Below are 6159 nucleotides of genomic sequence, written 5' to 3' on the forward strand. Positions count from 1 at the left end.
GTTAAATAAACGTGTGATTAGTAGGGGTGTAAGGACTAGATTTTTTGCTTGGAGTGTAGTGAATGAGTGGGTTGCCTGAGTTAGTTGTGAGTGCTTTGTCTGTTAATGGGGTCAAGGAGAGGTATGGTAGATTGGGTGGATAGATTGGGTCTCCGGGATGAGTAGTCGGACTGCATGGAGGAGCCCATATAATAATGATAATAATAATATTTTACTGTTTAAAAATGGTTCGTTGTGGAAGATATTATGCACGAATTCTGGTATTTTTTAATTTATGGGTTAATTTGTTTCCTTGGGATAAACGCGTTCAGAATCGTGCTTCAGCAATAAATACAAAGAACTGAAAGTAAACGTTTAATACTGTATATGAAAACAATTTTTTTTGTTGTTCTTCAAAATGTGGTCGTTTTTTTTTCTGTTCTGAACTTGGAAAATTCAAAGAGCAAAAGTAGTAAATGCTGTTATCTCTTAAACGAGAAAACTTCTCAGAAAAGCTTTTCAAAACATTAAAAATCCACTTAAAAACCTAAACTATTTGAAAATTAACTGGATTTTGAAAGGTGAAATAATTCTTTAAGATAACTTTAAGATAATTTTTAAAACTATTTAAAAATATTACTAAATAACTGCGGAGAGCTCTGACACGACCAGTGATGTATACAATAGAATATCCGCGTTACAATTTATTTTTTAAGGTAGTTATCATACATATTGCTTTTAGATTTATCACTTGTATCCATTTAAGTTTATCATTTATAATCCATCATTTTAAGTTGTTGTTGCATTACCCGAATTCCACGAAATCTAACTAGTATCGTTTCAATGTTTAGTTAACCTTGACATTATGATTGCATTTCATTCCAGTGGCAACAAAGAATGTCGGGCAGAGACTGCGAAATAATAATAAACAAAACATTAAAATAAAGTACATTTAGCCAGAAGGGGTCATTGTCCATTTATCTACAACGTATTCACTAATAAAGACTTCATGAAGAACCAATAAATTTATATTTGATTTTCATCTTGAATACGAATGAGAGAACATATTGGAAGTAAACAACTTCTTCATCTATCAATATGGTGCAACGTTCCCTTCGCAAGAGTTCCAAGAACAGGTGAAGAAACCAGATTTCGATAACATCTTCAACAAACGAATAGTGAGCAATGATCAGCCTTTGGTCACTATACTTTACATGAAATGTGAAGTCAATATTTCTTTTAAAGTTAACCTTTCTTTTTAAATATTTTAGCTTTATGTATTTCACCCTGTTTACGATATTTTAATAATTCATTTTATTCAAGAGATGCTGTGATTTCGTATGTAATATTTTAGAGGTAAAAAAACTATTACTTCTGCACAGTTAGGTAGATGATCTTTAATTATCTTCCTCTATACTTTGTTATTCTTAATTATTTACCTCCTGTTTTGAAAGGTAGTTTACCATTTATCTTTATAGCAAATGCGTTTTATATTGTTTTACTCCCACTGAAGATATTTTCTTCCCACTGAAGAAATTTTATCGATAAATTATGAGACTATTGTAATTATAAATTTAAATTAATTTTCAGTTATTATCAAGGAATACATTTCCACAATTCAAAGTTCTGTTAAAACTTTCAACAACTCCAGTTTAATTATTAATGTTGTCCAGTAGAGAAATTGTAATTTAATTTCATAATTAAATTATGAAATCATAATTCATAATTCTGTTATTCATTAATTTCACAATATTATTCCTCTCGATTCTAAACTCATCGTATAACTCTGATATCTCTAAAAATCTTTTAATCTCCAAAATGCCCAGAGTACTTTACGATTATTGTTTTAAATTATTGTCAAAACGTTTTAGCTGTATTAAACAATAGATTATTCCTAATCCAAACATCTTTTTACATTTTATGATTGGTTTTATAAGAAATCTAACTTGACTTTCTTCTACTGAGAAAATTTCTACTAGTAGAAATAAGGAAATCTATCTTTTGGATTCTGAGTTACATGGCATCCGGAGAGTTCATCGAAGAGGCAATCCATCGAAAGACAATTCGTCGAAAATGGAATTCATCGAAAAAACAATTCACCGAAAATTTTAAATTTTCTAAAAAGTTATGAGAATATTTATCCATTTAGAACAAAACTGGACCGTGTAGAGTGAGATAGCAATGCTACTTTAATTGAAAAAAATTATAGAACAATAATATGGTTTTTTATAGTCTTTCTTGTTCGATAACTGTTTCATGTCTGTTCTTGGGACTGTTTTGCCTGTTTCCGGAAGAAAAGTCCAGCCATCTCCGTATTATGCCTTTAGCTGAACAGGACTGATAAAACTTATACGCGTCGTACATGGGATTCCAACTACTCAGGTCTTTCTAACTAAACGGCTTCGTTTATACCGACTGAACTATGCTGGCTTCATTATTACTATTGTTGTTGCTAGTAGCAACATGCGACTTCGATACAGCAATTTTTATGGGATGAATTTTACTCAGATTGCTATTTGAAATTTTTACAAGAAAATGCGAACCGTTCCAGTTCAGCTATATTCGGTGCGACAAAGAAATCACGTGTTCAAATTATGTATTGTATTACAAAAACTCTGTGACTTAGCGGAATTAGAAGACGTTGTCGGTACAAGAAGCTGTCTGCACGGTTCAAGTTTTTGTTCTAAATGGATCACTTTTATCATAACATAAAAGAAATTTTTAAATTTTCGGTGAATTGTTTTTTCGATGGATTGCATTCTCGACGAATTGTCGTTCGATGAATTGTTGATTCGATGAATTGCCTTTTCTATGAATTGTCTTTCGATAAATTGCCTTTTCGGTCAATTTTCATGTAACCGTCATCTTTCAGATTATTTAGTGCACAGCATTCCCCCCCCCCCATTTTTTTCCCTGAAGATCATCAATTAACAAATAGGAGCTCTCTTGACTAAAATGTACATTAAATCTGATTATACAGAAAATCCTTTGGGAAAGCTTATTCTCCTTAGCTCTCTATATCAGCAATGCTCCTTGCTGGAAATAAATTGGTTCGAACCGTCTAAACTATAAAAACGTTTATCAAGGCTTTTCGATTGAAGTTAAGTTATAGGTAGCATGGCGTTTCGTTTCTTAACGGACAAGCTGACCAGTAGCACACGCGCATATGAAGGCGAGTTAAAAAGTATCACATATAGTAGCCAATTTTTCTCTTCGGAAAATAGGATTCTTCATTTTACAACCCAGATGACACACATCCATGATGATAATGATGATGTTGATGATGATGATAATACATTCGTTCAAAGAAACACACAAATTGTCACGCATAGGATGCTTATCTCATAGCCTTAGTTTCTGCCATAATCCAAATGATAACCTTGCAGAATATATATTTTAGTGATACAAAAATCACACACTGTTTTTGCTAAATCTGTAATTTCAATTTAAAAAAAAAAATGAGTAAGGAAATAAATAAGGCATATGATTTGAATCAGTGACTTCACTCTTCAGTTTATTTTTTCATAAGTATCATGTTTTGGACACAGAAATCACATAAAATTTATTTAAGTGCTAAATGAATTTCATCTCCCAGCGTGATCCCATTATAAATATCTCTCATCCCATGAGCAAGACACAATTTAAGCAAGTCATGGTGTGTTTAATAATCACGTTTTAATTTAATATTATATTACTTTCAGTTTTGAAGACTTTTCGCTACAGATTACCAACTCACTTAAGTACTTAGGTTCCAGATATGAGTGGATTCTTTAAAGTATTCGAAGTCTTCTAGCACAAGAATTTTGGTACTCCCTCTGATACAGGAATCAACAAATTTCTAGATCCAGCTTACTCATAGGATCATTTCTAACTTTTATTTATATGTTTCTTTTTAAATACGTATTTTTATGGTATTATTTATTAGAAAGATAGTGAAGGCGAGAATTTTGTTTTTAGTAGAACTAAAATGCAAAAATTAAAATGCCGTGACCAGGATTTGAACCTGGGTTATTGCGGCCACAACGCAATGTCCTAACCACTAGACGATCACGGCTAGTTGCAAATAGCGGCTTTAAATTCTTCTCCATATATAATTTGTCATTGCCACTCCATATCCTTTATACGTAGTGAGGCACGTTTTTATCTCAGGAAAAATTATTCAGGCGTTATATTTCCACAGGGAAAAAAAAGCCAGAACCAGTTCACGTAGAAATGTTTCGCCATCTACCGGTAAGATTTAATACTGCTGTATTAAACTACCCTGTTATAATGACATGAATTTAGAATCTTTCTTATCCATAACTATCATCGCCCATAAACATCTTATTGTAGGCCATTATAATGTCCAATACAAGAATGTTTTAAAATTGAAGAAGAAATAATTCAATGAATTGTGAGCGATAGCAAGCCAAAGTGGAAATAGGTAATTCAAATATGTAATATCTCTGTAATATTCAATCTTAATAGGTTGCAACGTCATCTAATAACGTAATGAATTTTTATCCAAATTATCGGTGACTGCATTGATTGCAGATTTCTGGCCAATGACTATTGCAGCACTGTGTCTGTTAGTAGAGTTTATTCTCTGGTCAATGTTTCTGTTATATGGTAAGAAAAATCAGAAATCTCACGTGAGCTTCTTGCCTTCTCCGTATGAGAACGACTAGCACATTTAAATGAAAGATCCTATTAAGGATAATGTGTAATCAGGATTTTTTCCAAGGAATTGGACAAAATTCACCGGAAAACTGGAAAACATTAAAATTTAAAACTCCTGATTTGTCGAGACAGTAGAAAAATTTATGCTATCGGACTTCCCAAATGAAAAATGCCTTTGAATTTAGATTAATTTAGATTTTGGGAGTGCAAAGGTTGATTGATATTTTGGAAGAGTGGCTATATGATGTACAGCAGCAGAGAGTAGTCAAGTGAGACAGGTGTGTGTGTGTGTGTGTGTGTGTGTGTGTGTGTGTGTGTGTGTGTGTGTGTGTGTGTGTGTGTGTGTGTGTGTGTGTGTGTGTGTGTGTGTGTGTGTGTGTGTGTGTGTGTGTGTGTGTGTGTGTGTGTGTGTGTGAGAGAGAGAGAGAGAGAGAGAGAGAGAGAGAGAGAGAGAGAGAGAAAGACAGGAAATCATTTCCCTCTGATTTTCAGTCTCGCTATAATATTTATAGCACCTGTTTCAGCTCTCTGTAGATCCGTAGGTTTCTTCCATCGATTGTGTGTGTGTACTGTCGTCAACATAACGGTATAACTAGCCGGCCCGGAATCCCATGGAACACCTTTTGGAAGAATTAGAACGCCCACTTTCCAGACCCAAACGACCCACATCACGAACTGTTCTGGCTACAGCCGCCATTCCTCCGGAAAAGGCGTTCCGACAGCTAGGTCTCCCAGGCAGAGTTAAAACTGTCATAGAAGCAAAGGGTAGATCCACACCGTATGAATGTCCACTACTGGAAAGTGTGTCACAGAGAAAGTCTAATTACAGTTTTTAGTAGGTGTCCGATACTTTTGATCAGATAGTGTAAGTTTAAGAAATATCTGTGCTAGAATTTTTTCCATGATTAATTTTTAGGGAGAAACTTTCCGATTAGTTAACAGATGTTAACACATCTGTTAAATAATGTTGTTGTTGTTGTTGTACGAGACATCATATGCAAATCCTGGGTGAACTGAACCAACAGATTCTCGATGTAGCGTTCGCTATTCAAGGCCAGGGGTACACCACCCTCTTCAAGAAAGTATGGCCCAATTATGCCATGGCGAAACCGCAAACCATGCGGTGACCTTTTCGCTGTGAAGTGGTTTCTCTTGGACAAATATGATTCTCGAGAAACAAAGAAACTTGTAGGTTCGACTATTTACATGCCCACTTAGATGGAAATGCGCTTTGTCCGAGAACCAAACATTATTGAGGACGTTCGGACCTTCAAAGACATTAGCGAGCACAGTATTCCTGCCGTGCAGAGTAATCCGTTGCTGTTAAACACTGACCCACCTGAATGACGTACGAAAAGACAACCAGCTCCTCTGTAGTGACCGCTTCGGTATTTTAAGTTTGACGGCTGTTCTGCGTTCACTAAGTTTCGGAGACTGTAACACTTGCTTCAGCACATGCCTGTGATTATCATTTGTGTTATGCCTTTTGCACTGTGGCAGAACACTCCCGGTACGTCAGAA

The 6159-nt window shown here is 34.7% G+C and overlaps 1 non-coding gene across 1 annotated transcript; it reads right to left on the reverse strand.

Annotated features, from left to right (window-relative positions):
- Positions 1–3961: 3961 nt before the first annotated feature.
- Positions 3962–4033, reverse strand: TRNAH-GUG (transfer RNA histidin (anticodon GUG)). The gene has a single exon. It is a non-coding gene; the product is annotated as a tRNA-His (tRNA).
- Positions 4034–6159: the final 2126 nt, after the last annotated feature.

Source organism: Typopeltis vanoorti, chromosome 1 (genome assembly GCF_054136105.1).
Source record: "Typopeltis vanoorti isolate ZY-2024b chromosome 1, IOZ_Tvanoo_1.0, whole genome shotgun sequence".
NCBI lineage: Eukaryota > Metazoa > Arthropoda > Arachnida > Uropygi > Thelyphonidae > Typopeltis > Typopeltis vanoorti.